Source organism: Centroberyx gerrardi, chromosome 16 (genome assembly GCF_048128805.1).
Source record: "Centroberyx gerrardi isolate f3 chromosome 16, fCenGer3.hap1.cur.20231027, whole genome shotgun sequence".
Taxonomy (NCBI): domain Eukaryota; kingdom Metazoa; phylum Chordata; class Actinopteri; order Beryciformes; family Berycidae; genus Centroberyx; species Centroberyx gerrardi.
In genome coordinates, this window is record NC_136012.1 from 10,815,361 (window position 1) to 10,827,618 (window position 12,258).

A 12,258-nucleotide genomic window follows, 5' to 3' on the forward strand; every position below is an offset into this window, starting at 1 on the left:
ACAGGTCGTTACAAAATATCACCAAAGCCAAACGTACGTTGTAAAAGTACATCCCATGTTTTCAAGTTATCAAATGCTAAAACGCTACACCGTCTAAAAAAGGGTCTCTCTCTTTCGAGCTGAACAAAATCTCTCCGAAAGGGGCTGGGCCTATACTATAACACAAAATTCTGTATCATGATATGACACTGACACCCCGTGGAAAGCCAAAGAGTCGCTTAAATCAAAATGGTATTGTATCAACAGTTAAACTTAAGCCCCGACTTGAAAATCACCACAATTTGACCAAAAACCACACAACTAAATTTCAGCACCATGGACAGCACTAGGAAGTGGACCCAGCGTTTTATGCTAGTAGCTTTCCTGGATGAAACAGCCTACACAGAATTTCAACACAGCCAAAATCATTAACTTAAGGAGGTACCATGATGTAGCCGTACAATGTAAAAATTGTTGAATTTGTATGATAACACTTCCTTTTATATAATATATGCCATCTCAACGTAACTTAAAGTAAATTCCTCTTAAGTGTATGGTTAGGATTAGAACAGAACATGGGCTTACCTCTCCAGATGCCTGCCTCCTGTCGGGGACCACGAGAGTATTCCCATTGCTGCCCGGAACTATAGTAGAACCTATACTCATTCTGGGTCCAACTAACATGTATCGTCTGTCTCCAGATCTGTACTGGATGCTGTGGCACAGTGTCCCGTCATAATTCGTGTCTTGTAAATACTTGGACGAAAAGTCTGTGGATTTGGAGCACTGCATTACAATCAACACAATGATACTGATGAGGAAAAGTGCTGAAACTGAGCCCAGAGTTATCATTAGATAAAATGTAACATTATTTTCTTCTTCATCTTTTGCTGCACTTTTAACATCTGAAGCTGCAAAAGCCTCTTTGGACTCCACAGCCTTGACAATCACAGTAGCTGTTGCTGAGAGTGAAACGTTTCCATTGTCTTTTACCAGTATGACCAGTTTATGCTCAGCCTCGTCCGTCTCTGTGAATGACCGAAGTGTTCTTATCTGTCCTGTATAGCGGTCCAAAGCAAAGAGACTGTGGTCAGTCACTTCCTGCAGTGAAAATAATAACCAGCCGTTATATCCTATATCAGCGTCATAGGCTCTCACTTTAGTCACCAAATGTCCTGCGTTCACATTGCGGGGAATCTCCTCCACACCTTCAGCAGAACCGTTAGCGCTGACTGGATACAAGATGACTGGAGCGTTGTCGTTCTGATCCAGAATGAAGACATTCACTGTGACGTTGCTGCTTAGTGATGGAGTTCCAGAGTCTGAGGCAACAACGTGGAAGTGGAATGTTTTCAGAGTTTCAAAGTCAAAACTTTTTAGCGCGGAAATTTGTCCACTATCGGAATTGATATTCAGGAAAGATGCCATATCACCCTGTCGCCCATCACCTCTTACAATACGATATGTGATTGCTGCATTTTCATTCAAATCATTATCAGAAGCACTTACAGAGAATATCGATGCACCAGGGGCATTGTTTTCCACTAAATACAGTTCAAAGGGGTTCTGGCTAAAATTTGGTCTGTTATCATTCACATCTGATACCTGAACGTTCAATGTTTTTACAGTGGACAGAGGAGGCTGACCACAGTCAGTAGCTGTTATTGTGATGTCATAATGTGACACGATTTCTCGGTCTAAACGTCCCTTCGTGACAAGAGAGTACATGTTCTCCTGAATAGATGGCGTCAAATCAAATGGAACATTATCTGAGATTGTACAAATAACTTTACCGTTGACACCAGAATCTCTGTCTGTCACACTTATAAGAGAGATAACGCTGCCTGGTTTTGAATCTTCCGGTACTACGTTGGACAATGATGTGACTTCTATATCGGGCTTATTATCGTTCACATCTTTAATTTTTATGACAACTCTACTTTCGGCCGTCCAGGGTGGCTGGCCTTTATCAGAGGCCTGCAAATCCAGTCTGTAAACCTCAGTGTCCTCAAAGTCTACGTTTCCTTTAACTCGAATCACACCAGTGATGCTATCTAATGCAAAAGTATCATACACTTTTTTCTTTTGTGTTTTGCCAAAGGTGTATTCAATGGCGCTGTTAGAACCTTCATCTAAATCTGTAGCGTTTAATTTGATCACGAGAGTTCCAATATTTGCATTTTCATACAATGAGACAGTATACGTATCTTGACTGAACACAGGGCGATTGTCATTGGTATCTAATACTGTGATAGTTAAATTAAGGCTCCCAGATTTCGACGGATTGCCCCCATCAAGAGCCGTTAACACTAAAAAATGCTCTGCCTTGTGTTCCCTATCCAAAGGCTTTTTCAGCACTAAAAACGGTATCTTGTCCTCTTCGCTGTCTCTCACTTCAATATCAAAAATGTCAGTTGAGCTCAGCCTGTAGAAACGAACTGACTGTAACCCGACATCGGGGTCTCTAGCCGCATGTATTTGGAAACGAGTACCTGGAGGAATATGTTCTGCTATTTCCAAGCGCTGCTCACTTTCTGGAAAAGTCGGTGAGTGATCGTTAACATCCGTTATTTCAACACCAACGTAATGTATTTCCAGAGGGTTTTCAACAACGATTTTAAGGTTTATCAAACATGGACTGGCTCCATCACAAAGCGCTTCGCGGTCGATCTTCTTTTGAACATACAATAATCCATTGTTCTGATTTAACTGAAACAGAGCATGATTCGAGCCAGAAACAATACGAAACCGCCTGTCTGTCAAAATACTGATGTCAAGTCCTAAATCCTTTGCGACATTTCCAACAACGGACCCCACTTTCATCTCTTCTGGAACAGAGTACCTTAGCTGGGCCAAAATCTGCTCCCCAAAGCACAGCAACAAAAATCGGGCAATCCACCAGTAGTTCATTCTTCGCCTTTGTCCTCTGTCTCCCATTGTGTAGCAAAAACTGAAGCCTTTATTTGAAGCAAATACAGTGATCGGGGTACTCATGTAACCAGACTGATCAGATCCATTTCAGAAATGGCAAATAGAAGCCCTCGCACAGTAAATACTAACCGCTAATCATATTACTTGCGATAAATGCCGTCTACTCCATCAGCCATAGTAACAGAAATGATCCAGAGATGGGCAGGGCCAATACGGAATCAGTACCACAGCCATAACCTATGTCACACTGACACCATGTGGCTGTGGGTTACAAAACTTTATGAGGGCTAAACAGGTTTTCATTACAAAAGTACAAAAATCACCACTCCCTTACTCCACTACCTCCTTTCCTGGGACCAGTGAACCAATGTTTATGCCACCAGCTGCCCGCTGTCCACTAATGGACACAAGAGGAGCTGCTTATAACGGCTCCCAATGTCTCACTCAATGGAGGATGCTCAACTCTGCCCTCTCCAGCAAGTACAATACATGTTTGATATGTTTCCGGCAAAGCCCAATAAACCCATGCGTGATTAATGGACTATATAAGAAGGAAACGGCATTTTGAATGATACACACAAATCATATGAAATGTAAAGTCTCGAAATTACTCGAAAGTTGATGGCAATGTATATCCAATGATTTGTGGTATAAAAAGTTGGGAAGACTATGACCTTCAGTCTGATATTATTTTGATAGGGCTTAAATGATGTATTCTGTGAGTTTGCATCATTAAAATTGTCAGCCTCAAAAGGTGGATAAACTCCATAGCGCAAATAAAAATGTGGGTACACTGAGTTTTGTTGGGTTTGCCCTCTACATCACTTATATCTAAATATGCCAACATGTTGAATAGAAGGCCCTTCCAGAGGAAACGAGGTTGTCATCAACAGACATCTCATCTATTACACTGAAGCATTGATGCCATCCCGAATTTCCCTTTCTTTTTTTTGCTCTCCTCCTATCTTCCTCTCTCTCTCTTCCTAGTTACTTCCTGTTGTGGTGTGAGGGAGGAGAGGACAGGAGAAACCTTGCGAAACTTTGAGGCACAACTATGAATTCAATTTGAATGTGAGCTAATGCAAGAACGGTGAGTGGAAATGCGCAGGATACTGAACCAGATGTGAATCCAAACTCAAATGGGAATGCCACCAATTTCAAGAATTAATGTTATTCCTGCGCCCCAGAACAACTCAGTCAATACTTGTGAACATGCACCACTCTTCTCCTAAAGCTAGAAACTGGAAAACTATTCCGTGAATTTGTGAAGTCACTGGGATGTAAAACATCAGCACCATGGTCAGCGTCATTATTTCTATAAACTTACATGATTTTAAAATTCTGTACCTACAAGAAAGCATATCTTCAAAATAATTAAACAGCATTTACCTCTCCAGATGTCCGTCTCCTGTCGGGGACCACGAGAGTATTCCCATTGCTGCCCGGAACTATAGTAGAGCCTATACTCATTCTGGGTCCAACTAACATGTATCGTCTGTCTCCAGATCTGTACTGGATGCTGTGGCACAGTGTCCCATCGTAATTCGTGTCTTGCAAATACTTGGAGGAATAGTCTGTGGATTTGGAACATTGCATTACAATCAACACGATGATACTGACGAGAAAAAGTGCTGAAACTGAACCCAGAGTTATCATAAGATAGAAAGTCACATTGTTATCCTCATAATCTTTTGCTGCACTTTTAACATCAGAAGCTGCAAAAGCCTCTTTGGGCTCCACAGCCTTGATAATCACAGTCGCTGTTGCTGAGAGTGAAACGTTCCCATTGTCTTTTACCAGTATGACCAGTTTATGCTCAGCCTCGTCTGTCTCTGTGAATGACCGAAGTGTTCTTATCTGTCCTGTATAGCGGTCCAAAGCAAAGAGACTGTGGTCAGTCACTTCCTGCAGTGAAAATAATAACCAGCCGTTATATCCTATATCAGCGTCATAGGCTCTCACTTTAGTCACCAAATGTCCTGCGTTCACATTGCGGGGAATCTCCTCCACACCTTCAGCAGAACCGTTAGCGCTGACTGGATACAAGATGACTGGAGCGTTGTCGTTCTGATCCAGAATGAACACGTTCACTGTGACGTTGCTGCTTAGTGATGGAGTTCCAGAGTCTGTGGCAACAACTTGGAAGTGGAATGTTTTCAGTGTTTCAAAGTCAAAACTTTTTAGCGCAGAAATAGTGCCATTGATTTCATTTATATTCAAGAAGGAGGTTACACTGGGTCCCGAACTCTTACGGTCGAGCGAATATGTAATTGCCGCATTTTCACCTTCATCAGCATCAGCCGCGCTCACTGAGAAAATTGGCATGCCGGGCTTGTTGTTTTCAGCTACATAAAATGTATATGGGATTTGGGTGAACAAAGGACTGTTATCATTAACATCTAGCACGTCTACCTGTATCACTTTTATAGATGACAGGGGGGGGCTTCCTAAATCCTTAGCCGTTATTGTGATGCTATACATACGTATTGTTTCCTTATCAAGAAAGTCCTTGGTGACCAATGAGTAGGAATGTCCATCGGGAGACGGCTTTAAGTCAAACGGCAAGTGTCCCGGTACACTGCACACCACCTGTCCGTTCACACCTGAGTCACGGTCCGTCACACCCATTAACGCCACTACAGTGCCAGGAGGTGCATCCTCGGGGATACGACTGGAAAGGGATGTGACGTCTATTTCGGGTTGGTTATCATTCACGTCTTCCACTCTAACGATCACATTGCAGTGCGTGGACAGCGATACCGCACCTTTATCCGCGGCCAGGACCTTAATCTCATACACTTGCTTCTCCTCGAAATCAAGGGCACCCTTCACCATGAGTTTCCCTGTTCTAGTATCCAAATCAAATGGCTCAGATGTCAGTCCTCTAAATTTATTTCGTAAAGAATATTCGATCTCACCGTTCACCCCTTCATCAGAATCAGATGCATTGATTCTCAACAAAAATGTTCCTGTAGGTGCGTTTTCCTTTATTGTAATGATATATTTCTGTTTGTCACACACGGGTGAATTATCATTTATGTCAGACACAACAACAGTGATATTGATAGTACCCGATTTTGATGGTTTTCCTCCGTCTGTAGCTGTTAATAGTAAACCGTGTTGAGCCATGTGTTCTCTGTCCAAAGGTCGCTGTAATATTAGAAAGGGAACCTTTCCATCCTCCCCAAATTCCTCTGTTTCCAGGCGAAAATACTGATTATGGCTTAGCTTGTATGACTGTAAGGCATTCAAACCAACATCCGAGTCGTGTGCTCCGTCCACTTGAAATCGAGCCCCAACTATAACGGATTCCAGTATTTCTAGTGTGTAGTTTTCTTCAGGAAATTTAGGGAAGTTATCATTTACATCTATTATTTCAACTATTACTTGGTGCATTTCCAAAGGATTTTCGACCACTGCTTTCAAATTTATGAGACATGGGGCGCTTTTTCCGCACAGTTCCTCCCTGTCTATTCTGTGATTCACTAACAAAGCGCCATCTCTCTGGTTTACCTGAAACAGATCTTGCTTTGCTCCTGACACGATGCGAAGATTCCTCTCCATTAGTCTTCCGAGATCCAATCCAAGGTCCTTAGCTATATTCCCAACCGCAGTCCCGACTTTCAATTCTTCCTGAATGGAATAACGTATTTCAGCAGAGATTCCTTCCAAATTTATTACAATCAGCAGAGCAAGACAGAAAAAAATCCACACATCCAGCCATCGTCTTTTGATGTCTATTATCGCCATTGTTTAGCAAAAATCCTTAAATCCTTCAACAAAATTACTGAGGATTCTAACAATTTCCTCTTGATGATAATAAACAAAACTGGCCCGATAGAACCATAATTGGGCTCGAGATATGAAGGTTGTTTAGTTCAATCTTCCAACGCGTCTCTCCAGACTGTCACTGAATGCACATAGCCTACCAAAAAATGCCCCCCTCACACACCAACAACCAATGCGCGTATATAGTGTAACAGCACCACCCAGTAGCTGTGATGTTGCAGTGCAAGCCAGGAACATTATTATGACGAGAAACTGTTTATAACTATTATGGCAATCAACCACTGATTTCTTTCAGTTTTCCTCCCAGTTTAGGTCGTATGGCTGAAAACACCAGTGAGTGATAAGTTGAGACAATGAAAGACTTTTAATGCCAACCTTAACAGGCAGCAGAAGCCAAAGTGATCCTCCCACCATGAAGTTGTGACAAATGTCTTATTACATTATATTACTACCATGTGTTAAATGTCCCAAGGGTGGGACTGGCACAGCAGATGCTGTAAAACAGGATAAATGATCAGACAGGAGAGCGTGGCTTCTCTTTCCAGAACTATTTTGAGTTATATTTATTTAACACTTTTCAAATATATGTTGTTACTTTTGTCTTTTTCTTTGATGTTTCATTGTTTCAACGTCTTCTTCTTTTTTCAACAAGTATAGCCTATAAAACAATTGTCCCATGAATCTTTTATTTTACATAAAATTCCAGAGATGCATTAAAATAAGCCATTCAAGTATCCAAAATAAGCCACATAACAAACCCAAATTCCATTCTCTCACCTCTCACTGTACTCAATACACTTGTCCCTTAATGTTTTGTCAATAGCTCTGGTACTAAGGTAGGTTGGCCGTTTCCTACACTAAACTATCACCTCACCACCATGTTCAACACCTCAAAGGTTTACATTCAGTGTACAGGTTTAAGTTACATTCAAATTGGCTTGTGCTTAGCTTAGCTTTGATTTAAAAACAGTCAGACCACAAAGCTACTTTGTGCTTAAATTCAACAAACATTCTTGTTCACTCATGGTAAGAAGTGCAAATACAAACAGAGACTACTGAAAATAATGCTAAGGCTAATTGCATGCAGCCGAATGGTACATGATGCTAACGCTAATTACATGTAGCCTAACCAAATCATGCTAACCAGAGCTAGGACACCTGCTAGCGAGCCGGTGCTTTGAACATTAATGATTTAAACATTACAAACTTCCAAAGCATTACAGTGACAGTTTTCGCATATCCGAATGTGTGGTTTAATCAAGAACTGTAGTAGACCAAAATAAATTATCATGAGCTAACGTTACAAAGTAGGCTACAAGTGCTGCCTCTATTTCCTCATGCATTTGGACACTTTTCTTCCTAGCACACGCTGTTCAAACTCTCTACATCAACTCAGACAGTTAAGTTACAAGGATATATTGTGATGTTTAGTGAATATTTGCATTTTACAAACCGGAAAAACAGGATAAATGCTCAGACAGGGCATAGCTTCTCTTTCTAAAACGAGTTACGAGAGTAGGCTACGTCATGACTGTCGTAAAAGCCCGGCGCGAAGCCAGCGCGCCTTCTTGCCCCACAGTTAAATGTAAACTAGTGCATAATGACAAGACCTTGGAAGACTGGCAGAACACATCAGCCATCAAGAATTTTCCCCAAATGAAAGAAAACAATAAATTAACACAAATGTGACCACACGTTGCCTGATGTCACGATAAATGATTCAGTGATTGTGGTTTATGATATCATTATTATTATTAGTAGCCTAGTAGTAGTAGTAGTAGTAGTAGGCTAGTAGTTGTAGTAGTATTTTATAAAGAGCTCTCTGGTTGATGACTTACACGGATATGGCATGTCACTTAGGCTATACTGAATTGTGGTACATTGTGGTACATTTGTTGATATTCACATTCCCAATGCTGTGAGGGCTTTCTCTTAGCACACTCCCACAATGTTTCTTCTACTGCAGTGGTGAGCAGTGACATCTTATGGATCAAAGCCGCATGTACAGCCAGAGTGAGCTCAATCTGTGTCTGCATTCTTCCTGTGTCATTGTGCCTGCTGTGTGCGCGACAGTAGTGTCATACTGCAGCAGTGCATGGGAAATTCTAAATGAATTGTAATATAAAATAATAATGACGATCACACAGAATAATCAATCGGAAACAGAGTGACCTACATAATAAGACTAAATCAGCAAACCCCCTCCCACCTTTAAAAGGCTACGTATTCGTTCTGGATTGAGCCTCACATACGTGCGCACGCACGAACATGGGCACACCCGCATTCAGACTGCGTCACCCCCTCCCACGTCTTCCTCCTTCATCTCCCTTATCATGAAACAATTATTACAAATTTTAAAGGCACCAATATGTTTTTGGGAGATTAGGCTACACGATGAACGATTACGTCTCATATTCACAGCACTTGTGAGACAAAGGTTATATTTTTGCAGGGAATGCTCTGCTGATGTGTGCAAGCCCCGGATGCTGCACCGCGAGGTGGGGGCTAGTCAGAATATCAAATTACAGGCTGCTTCAGAGCACACTGGTGAGCTCCAACGAACAGACAGCACGTCGCCATGGCAACGCAGCTCTATGAGGTCACTGTCCAAGCAGGCGCTCGGGAAGGAAGAAAGTAGAGGGGGAGGGATGTGGGAGATATGTAGCTGCTGCACACAAAGAAAATCAGCTTCATATCTTGCCTTGACTCTGCTAATAGGCCAAAGCTTTTATTCTAATTTATGTAACATACATTTTCTTCCCCACAGTCACCCACCCTCACCGCTACTGCCACTGCCACATTTCACACTATTCATTAAGATGCAGGGTTTGTCACCTAGGCAACAGGATGAATGCTTCTGCTTTTATTTATTAGAACATTTTTGGAATGAAGGTTTCAGCAGAACAGCCTGTATATCTCAACCCCAGACAACACTTCTAAAAACAGCAAAAGTAATAGAACACTTTCAAAATGAATGTTTTTAATCATAAGTATAAAGAAAATAATGCATTGCAACAGAAACCCCAGAGATGCTGTAGACAATGTGTGGCACTGCTGCTAGTTCAATGGTCTGTGTTAGCCTGTTAGTGCCAGCTGGTGGTTGTTAGCTTTTTGTTGTGTGCTGGTGCATTAATGTGTTATGTATCAGTGTGCTAGTCTGTCAGTGGCTCAGAGCAGCAGACAACAGGCAGTGTGGGAGTCTCCTATCTGGGTCAAATGGTGTTGGGGTAAGACACTGAGCATTCTGCAACACTCTTGGAGGGAGTGAAAGACACTGCTGCTGCCAGCTAAGTGTTCCCTGTCTCATTATGCCGTTCACATTGCTCCAGTTGAAAATAATTCTATCAAAAGTCATTATGTAAAAGCTTTCATTCTTACGCTACCTGTAAGCAAAACATTCAACTACTTACAAATGATAGTCATGGAATGTAGTTGCCACAACAGCAGAACTACATTTTTGGGGGAATAAAGAACACTAAATCAAAGATCAAAGTAACTCATCCTGTGGGCCTACATGTCAATCTCTCCTGCTCACACTACACATTACCTCATCTCTCTGGGGAGATGATGTCATGTGTGCCTACACACACACACACACACACACACACACACACAAGTAAAGGTGGAGTGCTAACTAAACAAGGTCAACACTTTGACCCAGTCATCTTAGGTTGGGGTTGTGACTCACATATATCCACATATTGATACACACATCCAGCTGTGTAACATGTGACCTTTAGCACAATTCATTACATTCTTCTTATATCTATTACGTGTGTATACTTCTAACAGAGTTGATTGACATGACCGAGTGAACAATGCAGGAGCACAAGCTATAGTAATGGAGGTAAAGCTAATAACAGGTCACATAATTTAACTTATTTAATTTGCCTGGCAGTGATAGTTCTGTCATTATCATACTACAATTTGACTTCTACATTGTAGGATACACCAGTTAACTATTACAGTCAGGCAACTTATGATAGCACATTACAAGGCCAGTAATTCATACCACTATATACAGTGTGCAAAATTCTACATTCTACATATGCATTATATAATATACTAGAGGTACCTGTTTGCTTGTTTGTTTTAATCACATATAGAACAGTAACTACAATAACCAGACATGTTAACAGCTTGGTTGTGCATGGTTCAATTAGCCACCTTAGGGCAGGCCCAAGATTTCTGTTTTGCATTAAGACTTACATTACTATGGTGGGCGGAAACAGAATGACTTCTTGTGGACTACTTGTACACTAATGCTCTTGAAGCTGTATGCAGATAGAATAAGGGTGTTCATCCTCCATACCATGCTGGAGAGAGGAAAGAGAGAGAGTACGATATAACTACAGGGGTATGCTTATTTTTTTTCAGTACACATAAAATAAATCTTACTGTTTTGTTACCATACCAAAACACTGTCTCAGTATCAGAGAGAAAAGTTGTGATAAAAATAACTGTCACAGCTCTGTGCGTCCCATATGCAGATCCTTTTTCTGGCATTAATAACTGGGTCTTAGGCTCCTAAGAAAATACCTACTAGGCCAATAGCCAAGAAGAAAGACATGCACTCAGTCATAGTTATTGTATGGATTGCCACAGCAGAGAAGAAGTTATGTTTTAGAGAGTAGTTTTATAATAAATGACAAAAATGGGATGATCTAACAGAGCACATTTGGTCTGTGTAAATGTTTTGGTTTACATCCACTTGAAGAACCACAGAGAGAGAAAGAGAGAGAGAGAGAAAAAATAATTGGGCTCAAGTAACTAAAGGAGATATGGCAGCACTGTTGATCAGTGGTTAGCATTGTCGCCTCAGAGCAAGAAGGTCCTGGGTTTGAATCTCGGCCCTGGAGTTTGCATGTTCTCCCGGCGTTTGGGTGGGTTTCCTCTGGGTGCCTTGGTTTCCTTCCACAATCCAAAGACATGCAGATGAGATGAAATTGCCCATAGGCATGAATGTGTGTTTTCATGTAGTTATGATGTAGTTGTATATGTACTATATGTCTATGATATATAGTGATGTAGTATGGTATATGACATGTATATGATAGGGTATGTAAAGCCCTTTGAGACATGTTTGTGATGAAGGGCCATACTGTCAAATCTGCATGGGCAAGACAGTTCTAAAGTGGTATCTGCATGCACATCTATTGTCCTTATCCAAATCAGGTGCTGGACAGAAAAGATCTTCACCTGTTACAAGACACAGTTCTATCATTATTGACTGAATTCTCCATACAGCAAAGTGCACAACCCTGACAGCAAATGCTATATTTTCTCTAACAGGGGGAATATGGAAATAGATTCAAGATTAAAAAATAATGCCATATGCTGCAGGGTTTGTCTGCAACACCACAGGCCTTCCAAATAGATTGTTTTCTGACCTTTTGGGTTTCTTAGACAAATCAGGCTAAGGTACTGTATTTCCAAATATATATAATGCCAAAAAAAATGTATTTCATTGAGCAAGTTAACATCCATATTAACACAGTTTGCCCTATGACTTTCCAACATAGGTCTACCTCTGCCTACAATGTGGAAAAAACATTGTAG

General features: G+C 41.2%; 2 pseudogenes; both read right to left on the bottom strand.

Annotated features, from left to right (window-relative positions):
* Positions 1 to 239: 239 nt before the first annotated feature.
* LOC139923605 (protocadherin alpha-3 pseudogene) lies at positions 240 to 2,916 on the bottom strand (annotated as a pseudogene).
* A 1,368-nt stretch (positions 2,917 to 4,284) lies between these two features.
* On the bottom strand, positions 4,285 to 6,660 carry LOC139923604 (protocadherin alpha-7 pseudogene; annotated as a pseudogene).
* Between the last annotated feature and the right edge of the window lie 5,598 nt (positions 6,661 to 12,258).